Source organism: Lissotriton helveticus, chromosome 2_1 (assembly GCF_964261635.1).
Source record: "Lissotriton helveticus chromosome 2_1, aLisHel1.1, whole genome shotgun sequence".
NCBI classification, from domain to species: domain Eukaryota; kingdom Metazoa; phylum Chordata; class Amphibia; order Caudata; family Salamandridae; genus Lissotriton; species Lissotriton helveticus.
Genome location: NC_136059.1, coordinates 1,372,634,452 through 1,372,649,379, shown reverse-complemented (window position 1 = coordinate 1,372,649,379; position 14,928 = coordinate 1,372,634,452).

Sequence of the window (14,928 nt, the reverse complement as noted above, 5' to 3'; positions counted from 1 at the left end):
CGTCATCAGTACAGAGCAGCAGTATTGGTATGGGATAACCGGCTTTGTCATACATTCGAATATAGAAAGCCGATATGATATAGTTGTCATTTGCCTACAAGAAAAGGGAAACAATTGGAAATAATTCCTCAAATATAGAGCTAGTATCGACTGTAATCCTAACCGAGGGAGATCTCACGATTAATTAAGAGTCACAGAATCAGCTGTTAATTAAGCTGCAGCTTTCGTTGGCCACGCTATGCTATCTTCCTTGTAACCTTTCATTATTTTCAAACGTCACACATCACTCTCCGTTAGTGTCCAGGTAGTATCTGCTTAAAGAAAGAGATTAGAGCTTCCTTCCATATTGGGTATAAATTGATTAATTGTATTGCTTACTGCTGAGGGCTATTCCGGTTGTCAAAGGCCCTGAGCAGCAGGCCTGTAACAAGGGAGACTTACTTTAACAACCAGTATAGCCCGAAGCAGAAGGGCTGTACCGACATTGGAACATTCTACCTCCTGAGGGTAGAATGTTCTAACATAGAAAGGGGGAAACAGATAGACAAACTTTGGAATGTTAGAGCAGAAGGCTTAAACAAATAATTATAAGCCCTGGGCCACTTCATAGTCTTCAGTGGAGCTCCCAACATTCTGATGTTCTAATCTAGTTTAATTTAGCCCACATACTGTAGGTTCATATTTCCTTTAGTGCTAAAGGACTTAAGTCATTGTGACTCTGCCACAAGTAGTTGTAGTAGTAGGGTGGCTACAACATTAACTGCTTCAAAATCTGAACTTGTTTATATCGGTCATGTACTCTTCATTGTTTTCTTTGATATGGGACCAGCTGCACACGCCCATTAGGCTGAAGGGGATTTAACACAACTCTTCCACCCCCACAATCATCTGCCGTAGCCCGGGCTGTGGAGCACAGAGGCAGTACTTCAACTGTCCTGGGCAGGGGACTCACGACTCAGACGTGGCCTCATCCAAAGTATTTCGCAGGTCTTAAGTCCATTTATCAGTTCACAGGTCTTAGTGTATTTTAGGTGCTACGGGCCCCTGCTATCCCCACTTCTGTTATGGAATGTTTCTGTCAGAGTGAGAGAAAGGATGAAAGGATTTCATTTACAATACAAACATCGCCATGTGGCACATTAATATAAGGTGCTCAGCCATTGGCCAGTTTGCCTCTAAGCTACAAAACAGGAACTGAGAGCCCTCTACGTGGTATGTAATTCATTATTTGAAATCTCCAAAGACTCAGATTTCAAAAAGTAAATTTCTTTTACTTGGAAGCGTTTCACTTGAATACACTAAAATGAATTTCGACATTTACTGACATTTATCTGGATTCACAGTTTCCAAAATGTAAACTTTTAAACATTCATGCCTGCGATTACTCTATTAGCAGTGCTAATGATATTTTGCGGTTTGTGTTTTTCAAATAATATTGTATTCGGCTCATTTGCCACATATTCCTTTGTCTGATGCATAATCTGGAGATTTTGACAAAAAAATAGTTAGCTCAAACGGATCTAAAATTTGCTAAAAAATTATGGAAAAGTAACTTTAGGTTTGTACAAAAGGCTGACATTTTGTTGCAGGATCAACTGTGATAATCCTAGTACAAATTACATCGGAACCCGCACTTGCCAACTGCCAAGGATAAGGTCTTCGCGTCTAGGGATACATCATCCTGTATTCATACAGCACACATTTGACTCACACAGGTTCACGAATCATCCTCCACTCACACAGGCTCACCTTTTGTGCTCCCATCCACCTATAAAAGCATAGTCGTCACAGAGTTCTCTCACAGACCTACCACTCACCCTGCACTTACAAGGCCATTCCTTTCACCATGCACTCACTCTGCTTACTCTGCCCTTATACCACTCGCCATCACTCAGCATTCCAGACCACTTCTGTAATACAGCACACATTAAACTACTGAACACTTGTGAACATGCACACTTCTACAAATGCCGTCACCGAATATATGTCCTTTCTTCAGTACTAGATGCTTATTCAGTAGGGCCGGACTGGGAACAGAAACCGGCCCTGGCAAACTGCTCAGCCGGCACCCCTTGGAGTGAGGGGGAGTGCAGCTGAGCAGTTTGCGATGGCCGGTTTCTGCCGACTTTGTTACAGGGGGGAGATGTTGCTGACCCCAGTTAACAAAACCAGCCCCCGGGGGCCCAAAACCAGCCCCCACCCTTGCAGCCTACCAGGGAAACGCCCAGTGCGAGTCTATGGCCAGTCCGGCCCTGTTATTCAGTTCATCTATAACTACAGGTGCAATGCAAGGAGGGGGTGTACAAAGACTAAGATGGTACAGGAAAGGAGATTGACCTGGGACTGTGGGGGGCTAGTGTGGCAACCGGGATCAGTCTTAGGGTGTGGGATCAGCCAAGACGGAGTGATGAAAGCAGGAGAAGGCAACAGGACAGGGATCAGCACAACAGGCTAAGGACGATGCACGGTAACTGATCTGGTGTGGGAGTTAAGTGGTACTGCAGGCTGTGTGTGTGGTGCAGCTAGGGTAAGAATTTACAGCTCAAGAGGTACTTGCTGGCCCTGCACTGAGCCCCATTGGCCTTAATAACAGCCACTGTAAAAAAAGGTTGTGGGATCACCTGTGGGCTGACATGCTGTTTTTGCTGCTTCTGAAGACAGAATGCTGACTAGGGTTCTCCAAAGTCGGTCCTGGAGTATTTCTGCATATCCCTATTTAAATAAATGTAGTTATCTTGGCCCTTCAGGACCGACTTAGGAGAACCCTGATGTAGACCAGCATCGGGCCCTGTTGGCCTACATAGCAATAGTGCTCTGCAGGGGCAGTTATTGGAGGGAAGATTGTGCTGAGGCTACAGCTGATGTGGGAAACTGGAGTAGTACTTGGAGGAGTCAGTGAAGATGAGGGTGAATTGAGGTTCTAGATTGCTGGAGGAGGGACTGGGATGAGGCTGTTGTGACGCAGGACTGCAGGCCAAGGCTGCAGTGAGCAGCAATTCTGGAGTGCAAGGAAAGTTGGGCGAAACAAACTTTTTTCTTTTGAATATCACTAATGAAAATGTTGGCAGGAAAAGCAAACCGGCTCAGATGCCTCTGTGTCATCACGCTGGACATGGCAACCACTTTGGATGGGGGAAATTCCTTGTCGGCAATCTCTATTCACCAATACATCTACCAGTTATACTGCTGTTGGCTCACAGAGTAACCTTCTTAGCTAATACTATCATATCATTTTGGAGGAGTCTTCTTTGCAGAGTGCCACTATATTGCATTTTAATGGGGTAGCCATGTTAGGTGAGGAAACGCCACTCAGTAGTCAATAGAAGTGCAACAAGCACTGCACTCTTCATCTGCAGCAGCACACATGTTCTGCCCAATCAAATGCTGTAATCCAGTTAAACGTGGGAAGAGCCAAAGTCTCCTACTGTTGTGTTTCTTAAAAAAATGTTCTGTTGATCACACCAGGTACTCCGAAAGCCAGACCTAAAATGTACAACTTGGAGACCTTGCAGGAGGGGGGAGTTATGTAACTGCTCGGCCCCCGCTATTGGCTGCGCCTCTGGGGCCTGAACTTTAAATGTGCCTGAGATCTGCCCACATTGATGCCTAACACCACACTAGACTTGGTAATGGAAATATCCGTGTTGGTCCTGGGATAGAAATGGCTACTGAAAGGAGTCCCTATTGACCTTTAAACGAGCCGCTCCCCTCAAGACCAGTTCTCAAGCATGGCCAGGGCACTGTCGGGCTGGGCATCACCTGCTACTTGGGTCTCACACTGCAGCGTAATAATCAGGTACAGGGCTGGTAACTACCCATTATAGTCACTGCTCACTGAGGAACGGTCTTGAGAGACCCTGTGCATAGGTTTCGCCACGATCTGCAGCTCAGGGGGCCGACCTAGTCGGGCTGTGGGAGTGTCTATGGCGCACAATAACCGGATATGTAGCTATTTCACCCCAGGGGAGCCTCGCGGCACCTCCACCGTGCCTCATACACTAGAAGCCATGGCTCTAACCAAATAAGACCTACTTTGCTCTCTGAAAGATTTTAAAAGAACTTTGTGAAGAGCTAAAAACACCTATGGAAGAGAACTTTGTGAAGAGCTAAAAACACCTATGGCTACCGGTGAGAAAAAACACCCAAGTGATGTGCTTCCAAGCTCCACTCTTATAATGTGAAAGCTGTCATTCTTCAGGTCGCACAGAGGTGAGAGGAGGTGGAAATAGAAGCATCCCATAATGGCCACTGAATTTTGTAGCTTGAAGCCAGGTGCCCTTTGGGCCAATTCGTCTGTTGCTGGGCTCTTGTTTCTACAACAGAGCATTATATCGGGGAGTAGACAGACAGACCATCTCTTTATTTTGTAGCAGTGCAGCATTGGTCAGCCTGCAGGCCAGAGTCCTTTGTTCAGGTGTCACAGGTGTCGCAGAGATGCCTTCATACTCCATATCTACATCGCAAAGTATTGTGCATCAGAAACACACTTTGGCCTGACTGCAGTTACTTCAGGAAGGGGATCATGAAAATCAGCACAAGGGAATGAGAGAAAGCAGCCCTGATTACCATCAAGACTTCTGAATCACTGCTGTAGCTGGTTCTTTGGAAACAGTGCAAACTGTTTCCTAGGCTCCAGTTGTGTTAACTCTCTACTGTCCAGGGTTGTACCCTAATATTTCCCAAAAAGCAAACACACTTTTTTAGAACTTGACTCTCAGAGTAGTGAAGAAGACCAGCACAGCTTACTCATTGAAGTGGTGCAGGATTAGATACTCCAAACTCAATAAAACACTTAACAAATGAATATCCAACCTGTGTTTTGTTTAATTTGAGAAAGTTGATAAATAGTTGGGGTGGCTGGTGATCCACTTCTGGAAATAATGGACTATTCTTGTTAGGTCCAGTAAAGGTTTCAGTACCTTAAATCTAAGTTCATTACCTGATAGCTATAGCACAGAGCAGACAGGCTTAACTTAAGAAATTGTGTAAAGCATTTAAGCGTTTCCAAACAATTAAACATTCGAAAACCACTACAAATCCCACTCCATTTTTTAACTATAGAAAATACTTTAAAGAACAATATGAAACCAAAATGGCAAAGAGCCAATAAGGGAACCTGAAGATATTAATTTTTAGTTTGGTTTAAATTTTAGAAGCAACTGGTCACCCAGGGTAGAGGTAAGGTTTATGGTCGACCGCAAAGGAGTATGGGTCACATACAATCAAATAATTTCCCTCTGACCTGAAACTTTTCTGAGAAACTAGATCTTCAGCGGGGCAAGACAGCAGATTGATAAAGGATGAGGTTTTAGCAAAGTTGTTGATGAAGGTAGGTAAAGCTCCAAACAGGAAATCCCAGAGTTTGCACTCTGGACGTGGCAGACATCAATCGAATGCTACTTGGCCGTGGATCCAGTGAAGACTTCTACCTTTGGACTTAGTCTCTTTTCTGGAAGCTAGATTCCTTCAGCAGGGCAAGGGTGCAGGCTATAGCCAGATGGGGATTGACATCATCAATGGTGGTCAGCTTTGGGCCATCCGAATCTGATTTGCTGCTATTGAGAAGAATGTAACTGAGGCTGTGTCAAAGTTAGGCCCACCAGGGATGCACCATCAGTAGATATGCTTGGCCGGTCGGTCCTGGTCTTCTGTTGGTTCTCTAAGTAAATATCCTCGTAAAAGTTTCTAAATCCCAGCTTGTAGCGTTGGGCTGGAGGACTACACTCTGACACTTATTCAAGGGCCCCAGAACCTTAGATGCACCATTTAGAGTCAGGGCTTGCTTCAATAGAAGCCACTAGCAGGGTCCAGGGCAAGTCTAGTTGAAACTGGTCAGCTGGGCTCTTCTGGAATGTTGGCTTCTTGTAGCTTTTATGTTGCTGACGCTTAACAGGATGTCAGCCATCAGACCCTTGAAGTCCACTCCTCAGACCTTGGTACAAGTGTGAGCAGGTCCAGCCCTTAGGGTTGTTCTTGCAGGTCACAAGTGCAGTCCTTTGGTCTTCCACAGGTGTTCTGAAGAGTGTAATGGGCTACAACATTTATACCCGGTGGGAGCTTGTGGCTGGGAGCAACCCCTGGCTACTCCCAAACCTATGGGGCAACACTTTCTGTGTATTTACTCTAAAACTATCCGATGGTGCCCATCTCCCTAAAATCAACAGATCAGAACCTTTCTTCCCGTGTGCAGAGCCTCCTGTGGCTACGACAATGAGCAAAGCCTCCCTTGTGGTCACTCCAACCAGGTTCTGGGGTGGCTTGACCTGGCACTGGATATGGCGATATCTGGGTATAAAGACAGGCCTGGATGTAAGTTGAGCTACTACATCTGCCAGTGCCAGGGTAGACATCTTTTGAATCTTAGAAAAGGGCTGGCCACAGCCCCCAGGCCGTCCTGCTCAGGGAGCAAAAAACATCTCTCCACACCCAAGCCCATTGTCTGGGAGGAGTCCACATTTCAGCACAGGGGATAACAATCAGACGACACTAATCCTGGCAAAAAGGTACATTTGGCTTGTGTAGGAAAATTATATTTTTCAAAAAGTGTAATTTTCACAATAGTAATATACATTCTGAGTTGGCCATTACGTTGGATTTTAAATTACTATTAAAATGAGTCCTTGTTTAATTTGTCTAGCTATTCCAAAACTTAAACTAAGCATTATAAGGTGTTATTATGTAACTCCATGTTTTCCTATGTGAAATCCAGCCTTGCCTCAGTGAAAACCTACTTTGGATGTGTTTTACTGCCAGGAAATGTAAACCATAAAATATATATATCCTACATATTAAATATCATGCACCCTGCCCTGTGGGTATTTAGGGCCTACCTTAGGGATGATTTATAAGTATTAAAAAAGAAGAATTAGGCCTGGCAAAAGGTTTATTTGACCAGGTCATATTCGCAGTTTTCGAACCGCTCACGCAGGCAGAAGGGGAAGGCCTGGAAACATAAGTGGTGGTACAATATGTGCTGCAGCCCACTAGTGGCATTTAACTTACAGGCCTTGGATAAACTTTGTACCATATACTAGGAACTTATATGTAAGTTAAATATGCCAATTAGGAGTATATCGAGTTTTGAAATATTTGAGGGGTCAGAGCACATGCACTGGTTAGCAGTGTCCCAGTCCACAGCAAAAAAAAAATCTCCCAAAAACAGCATCCGCCCAAAACAAGCAATGGCAAAGCCAATATGTCTTGCCTATGCAAGAGCTATTGGCTTTATCAATGTGTTTTAGCCATGCTGTACACCAGTGTGGCTGCTGTTCAGCATAGCTCAAAGTTAGTGGTGTAGAGGAGTGTGATGCGAAGAGTCGTCGAGTGGAATGGCGAAGAGTGGAGTAGAGAGTGCTAGAGTAGAGTGGCATAGAGTGTCACATATTGGAGTAGAGTGGACGGGTGTAGAGTGCAGCAGCATAGAATTCAGTGATGTGCAATGCAGTGGCATAGATTAGAGTGTTCTATAGTAGAGTGCAGTGACGGTAGAGTACAGTGATGCAGAATAGAGTGGCTCAGAGTGCAGTGGCATAAAGTGGTGCAGAGTAGAATACAGTGCTGTGGAGTGATGCAGAGTACAGTGGCGTAGAGTGCATTGGCATAGAATGCAGTAGTGCAGAGTACAGTGGCTTAGAGTTCAGTGGCGTATAGGGCAAATGTTGCTGAGGAGAGTGGTGTAGAGTGCAGTGACATTGAGTACAGTGGTGCAGAGTGGAGTGCAGCAGGGTAGGGTGCAGTGGCACAGAATCCAGCAGCGTACAAGGAAACATCATAGAATGCAGAGGCGAAGATTTGTGTAGCGCATAGTAGAGTGCAGTGGTGTGGAGTGGTGTAGAGTATAGTGACAGAGAGTGCAATGGCCCAGAGTGCAGTGATGCAGAGTAGAGTGGTGTAGAGAGCATTGTCATAGAGTGTAATGTAGAGTTCAGTGGCGGAGAGCGCAGTGTTGTAGGGTACAGTGGTACAGAGTAGAGTGCAGTCTTGTAGAGTAAATTGTATATTGTTTTCAGGGTGGAGTGGTGCAGGGTAGAGTGCAGGGGTGTAGAGTAAAGTGGTGCAGAGTGTAGTGGTGCAGAGTGTAGTGATGCAGAGAAGATTAGTGTGGAGTACAGTGGATTGGCGTGGAGTTGAGTGTTAGAGTAAAGTGCATTGGAGTAGTGTGTATTGGCATAGAGTGCAGTGTTGTAGAGTTGTGTTATGCAGAGTAGATTGGAGAGGTGTAGAGTGCAGTGGTGTTGAATAGTGTGGTGTAGAGCGCATAGAGTAGAGTGATGCGGAGTAGAGAGGAGTGGTGCAGAGTAAATTGCAGTGACATGGGTGGTGCAGAGTAGAGCGGTGTATTCATGGTGTGGTAGCACACTGCCATTACATACAACACATCTTTAAATTTAAATGACCATTACATTTGCACTGACATACATTTTACTAATAAATCTATACGGTGCACAAACGATAATGTGTGGAAATAGCATCACCTAGGGTACCGATTTGTTGTGATCATAATGAAGTATTTGTTTCTGACACAACTGGTCAACAAGAGCACTAGGCCGCTGTTTACTTGACTGAGCACTAACAATAAAAAGTTAAGTAAATAGGCAAGCAGTTATTTAAAGGTTAATTGGTGTCAAAGAAAGGATGTAACTCAGGAGTGCTGCTCCGCTTAACTTTAGACACCAAAAGTTTTACACACATCTTGCAGAAAAAGTATAAAGATATGACAGTCTCTTCAAAATGTGTATTTAATTAATATGCAGAACCTTTGAACCTTAGTACAGCTGATTAGATCAATGCATTTACAAGTATCAATTTAAAAGTGGTTGGTTTCAAACATTAATTTAGTATCCTCATTTCTTCCCCCTACCCTCACAACAATGCAAACAGTTAACTAAAGAGGCAAGCCAGTTGTTATGTGCTCCCTTTGGATGTCCCTGTTATACATGCACAACATTATAGTTTATTAAATGGAACACAAGAGAAAGTTTTGTGCAGTGCACATCCTCAAGCCATGTATTTCGAGGTCCTCTTATAGTTGATAATGGAGGAAAAGTGGAAACAAAAAAACAATTGCCTAGGTTCATACAATTTGGCAAAGTGAGGAAGCAGGGAATAATGCCAGGTTTTCTGGTTTCACATTGTTCAATACAGTCGCTAGATGTATATGCTTTGCTTCCCCTACATCCACCTTACCACCAATCCCACCAACCCCCTCACCCGATTGCCTCCCCGTTGGCATCAATACGGCCCTCAGGCACCAAACTATTTGGGCCCTGGGAAAATATTTGAAAGTACCCATGGTTTAAAAACAAATAAAGACAACAAATAAAAAAACAGAAAATGTGAGTTACAAACCACAAAGCCCAATGGAAAGCCATGGGCATACTGTATTACCAGGGAAGCTTTCTGAATGTCCCCAAGATGTCTTTAGCAAGCCAGACAGCTGTGCTGTCTGGTAGGCTTCGACCTAAAAATGGGGGGTGATTATGCAAAAAGAGAGGAATTTTCTTACATGTACCCACCTTGGAATACTACACATTAAAGTACATTGGTTGAGATGTCTACACATTTCAATTAGGGCAATCATACATCTGTGGAATATTCCCAGTAGTAAGGAATTCCTTGCCTCACTGTAAACAGGACTCACTACCAAGGTCTTCTCTTGTTTATATAGAACGTGCTGCACTGCACTCTGGGACTCCTGGTAGTGATCCCTTCCGGTGTATCACCCCATCTCTCATGATAGCCCATGTTGGAGATATAGTTCACTGATGTATATTTTAGTTTACAGTGTTTACCAAGTTCTCTTATAACTTTAGTTTATTCTTATCCATGTGCTCTGTCCGTTGCTGCTTCTGGAGCTGGCTTCCCTGCTCTTAATGTGCCTGTGGCAAGTTTCAGCATGCAGTGGTCTGTACTTGTTAGTGAACAAGAAGGATAGATGATAGGCTGTTAAGGAGATGGTGTGTAATAAAACCCCTGGGATCGATGGGATGCCCATTGAGTTTTACTCCACATTTGATTCCCGTTTGGTACCCCAGCTTGAGAAACTGTAGGAGGCATCAATGGCTGTGGGATCGCTAACTCCTACCACCAGCAAGGTGTGGTCACATCTCTACTTAAGCCAGGTCGAACGTCAGACGACCTCTCCTCCTATAGATCGCTTTCTCTTTTGACTATGAACTATCATTTTAAAAAAAAAATAGTTTTGTAGTTATAAAGCACATTAAACCAAGGCGGCATCAAAATGCTAGCATCGGTCAGAAAGCCAGCCAGGGAAAGTCAAAAAGCGCATCCTTAAGGTTAGCAGAATTACCAGGTATTGAGATGCTTACGAAATACAGAGTACACATTCAGACTTTCAACATGTCTTGGTAACTTATTCCATAGAGTAGCTGCAGCCACCGAGAATGCGCAACCACCCCATCTGCCCTTCCGCCACATGGAGGTGATCACCCTCCTCTGTGCTGCAGATCTAAGCTGTCTACTTGGCAAATACCACTTGAAAGCCATTCTCAAGTACCAGGAGCCCTGCGATGAAGGGCCTTGAAAACCAACCATGGGCTTTAAAGGTCATCCGCCCATCCGTCTCACGGGTAACCAATGCAGCGAACTCAATCTCTCCCTCCTAACAGAAAGATGTTTAGGGGCATTCAAGATCAACCATGCAGCTGCATTTTGGATGATATGAAGTTTGTTTAGGGAGTACTGGCTGGCGTTTAAATATAAAGCGTTACAGTAGTCAAGGCAAGATGTAACAAGGGCTATGACTGTTGAAACTCTTAGTTCCCCTGGTAAATATGGAAACATCTTCTTCAGTATCTTAATAATGTTGAAGCAGGCACTCACCATCCTGTTGACCTTCGAATCAAAAGTAAGAGTGCTGTCAAAAATCACACCAAGATTTTTGGCGGAGCTCACTGGGATGGGTAACGCCTGCAAGTCTCAGACCACCAGAGCTCCGACCAAACTGAGTGATCTGACCCAAAGACCACAATCTCTGTCTTCTTGGTGTTCAGTTTAAACCATATCGTCTTCATCCAGGCACAGATTGCAATTATGTAATATTTATTATTATTAAGTTTTATATATTGCTAGGGAGACCCGAGGGTATCAGAGTGCTTTACATGTTAAGTGAGGAACAGTCAACAAAGAGTATGGAGCAATATAGCATTAAGGTATATAATAGTTCTGCACTAAGGTAACAGCGAGGCTGAGCGAATCAAACAACTGCATTGAGGGTCCTGTCGTTTGGGGGTTGACATAGACAGTTTGGGGATGTGTTGAGATAGTCGTTAAGTAGTAGAGATTTGACGTCTCACTTGAAGCAAGAGAAGGAGGGGTTGCAGCGGAGATCCTTGGATAGTGAGTATCAAATCCCAGGAGCATTTCCTGAGAAATTATTTCTTTTTCATCTTTTGCGAGTAAAAGTGAGTTTGTGCTGCTCAGAGGCCAACCTCCACTTGATCTCAATAGTTTAGCTTCTAGGTATTTGGGGTTCTTTGTATGTAGGGCTTTGTAAGTGATACAAGTTGTTTTGAAGGTGCATCTCCCTTCAATGGGAAACCACTTGAGACTTTTGAGGGCAGGTGAGATGTGATCATTATGTTTGATCCCTGTGAGGAGTCTGGCAGTCACATTGAGAATTGCTTGTAGGGGTACAACATGATTTTTCGAGGTTCCAGTGATGATGGCGTTGCCGTATTCAAGTTTTGAGAGGACTAGTGATTGCATTACTGTCTTAATCTCTGGGGGGGGGATAAACACTTTTCCTGAGATGTTTTAGTGTGTAGAGCGCTCCTTTGGCTCAGTTGTTAATGTTCATTGATTTGTTTTTGTCCAGGGTGATACCCAAGGACATTACAGAGTTCAAGAAAGAAAGAGAGCAGTTTAGTGCTTCCATGTTCTTGACCCATTCTTGGATTGGTAGAGGATTACTATTTGTGTAGAGGACTAGTAGTTCAGTCTTGCTGGTGTTCACTCTGAGGTGACTGGAGTTTAACCAGGTTTGTGTCTTCTTTAGTGGGGCATTTAGATAATAGATGTCCGTGTGATGTTATTTTGTAGTATAGTTGTGTGTATCTTAGGCATATAGGTAGTATTTGACCCCTGACTGTTATTCTAACTGTGAGGGGGTTCCGTGAACAGATTAAATAGGGCAGGATAGAGGATTGAGCCTTGTGGTACACCTTGTGGAACTAGAACAGCCTTTGAGAGACAACTGTTCATTTTTATTTTCCGAGAACAATGTTGTAGATAGGACGTGAACCATTTCAGGACTGTGACATTGATACTAGTGCAGTTCTTGAGTGTCTCCAATATGGCTTGATGGTTTACTGTATCAAATACTGCTGATAAGTCATGTAGGATTGGGAGCCAAGATTTGCCTTCACATAAGTATCAGTGGATGTAATCTGATGTACTGAGCATGGCAGTTTCTGTGCTACTGCCTTTCATGAATCCTGATTGGAATGTGTCGTGGAGGTTATAATTCTCTATGTGTTGGTTGAGTTGCAGTAGGAACCACTTTTCAATGTTCTTAGCTAGTAAAGGAAGGTTTGTGACAGGTCTGAGGTTAGTGAGGGCTTCTGGGTCTGCCCGGGTTTTTTGAGAATGAGTGTGACTTGGCCTAGTTAGAGGGAGTTGGCACAGCCTAACGAGAGAGAGAGAGAGAGAGAGAGAGGCTTTGATGATTTTGTTCCAAAATGGAGAGATGATGTAGTTGAGGGTCTGTACCAGGGTGGAGGGGAGGGAGTCAGAAGTGTGGGAAGTGGGCATCAAGTTCACAATTATTTTGAAGACTTTTCCTTCTGTCATAGGTTTGAAATAGGACCAGTTAGCATTGTATTTTAGTTGTAAGAGATCATTAATGTCTTTAATTGGATTGTGAGAGAACGTGGCTTTTTCGCAGAAGATGTGTTTTTTGTAAGAGAGATTTAAACTTGTCTGCCACCAGTCCCCAGTTCTCAGATATAAAGACAATCATTTGAGTGTCATCCACATAGTACAGCACCTGCAACCCGTGTGATCACACAAATGTTGCCAATGGAGCTATATAAAGGTTAAACAGGGTAGGACTGAGGGAGGGACCCCACAAGAGTGGAAGAGTTTAACCCGAGTCCACGCAGCTGACAGTTTGGGTTCTGTTCTCCAGGAAGGAATCTACAAGAGCTAACGCAGAGTCCCTCGGCCCAGCTGACTGAATCTTTGCACCCAACTGAGAGGAGATGATATATCGAAAGCTGTCGACAAATCAAGCCTAACCAGGATCGCCGCACCTCGCTGATCCATCTAGCATGGAATAGAATCCACTTCAGCAATGAACGCCTATTCTGTGCAGTGAGTGCACAAAAAGGTGTAGGGTCCAACTGCTGGTCAGCCTGGACCTCAAATAGTTGAAAAACAGAACAAAATGGCTGATCAGGATTATTAATGTCAAAATTTGAAACCACACAGCCAAAGCATGCAGTGTAGCCACGGGATTAATTAATACCCAACAAATTTAGTACATTTTCAAAACTGATTTTGTATTAGTACACAAAAAACACATGACATCAAATAGACACTCCATCATAACAGTTAGTGCAAAAACATAGAAGAATATATACAGATATATACAACTATATGGCAACGAAGTAACCATACATTAAAGGAAAAAATATTATCAGAGTCTTGTGGTGACACCAACAATAGTCTGTACACTAGGTTAAATGACAAATAAATTGCAATTTAAACACATTCATAGCAATTCATGAAAAACATAAACCAGTCCTTTAGTAACAAAACCTGTGAAACAGGCGGAACTTGGATGGAATAGCCTGCCTGTCACATGACACCTGTGAATAATAGTTTTCAAGAAGTTGCAGAAAGGGCCCACGTAAGTGGTCTGAGTATATCCCTAGCTGCACCCTTTGATTTTTAACACAGGCTGGGGGTCAACGCGTTTCGAACCTTATTGAGTCTAGGTTCTCCTAAGGACGAGGACTGGGTAATGATGTTCCTTCTCAGCCTACACAAGGGCTGCGTGGAGAGAAGTCGAAAAAACCACTCAATTGTTTCTGAATGCAGTGTCCGAGATGCCGGGATCAGAGGCGCCCTGGGCAGTCTGTATTATCTGTTGTAGCCTCGTATTGTCTTCATCCTGCTTATTTTTAATGAATATTTATGTTGGAGGCTGCACTTAGAAATGCACGGTAGAACGGGGAAGATCAGCGGGACGTTCCAAGTTGTATATATCTGTATATATTCTTCTATGTTTTTGCACTAACTGTTATGATGGAGTGTCTATTTGATGTCATGTGTTTTTTGTGTACTAATACAAAATCAGTTTTGAAAATGTACTAAATTTGTTGGGTATTAATTAATCCCGTGGCTACACTGCATGCTTTGGCTGTGTGGTTTCAAATTTTGACATTAATAATCCTGATCAGCCATTTTGTTCTATTCTGTGCAGTGGCCACTGTAGAAACCTTTTAGAGAGGTGTCCAGCAGACGATGATCAGTAAGAAGCTGGAGTAGTTCTTAGTTAATACACCTCTCAAAAATCTTAGCTGGAGTAGACAGGAGATAAATTGGGCATCTATTTCTTAAATTACCAGGGTCCGCATTAGCTTTCTTCTTAAGGGGGATAACAATTGCTTCTTTCCAGCACTGGGGAAACAACCCTGTCACCATAATCTGAATATGAGCCTTTTCCAGTAAGGCTGCGATTAGGTCTGGCACTAGTTGAAGCACTTTAAGAGGACAAGGATCATCTGGGGGACCAGATGTTATGCGGGAGAGAAGAGATTTTATTTTCATAGTGGAAATGGAGGGAAACGTGGACATAGTACCACTAGGAATGAGATTACTAGGATTGTATGCCATTTGCATGGATACCTGCATGTCCTCTGTGGTAAATAGGGTTTGGTGTGCCATCTACTCCTAGAATTGATT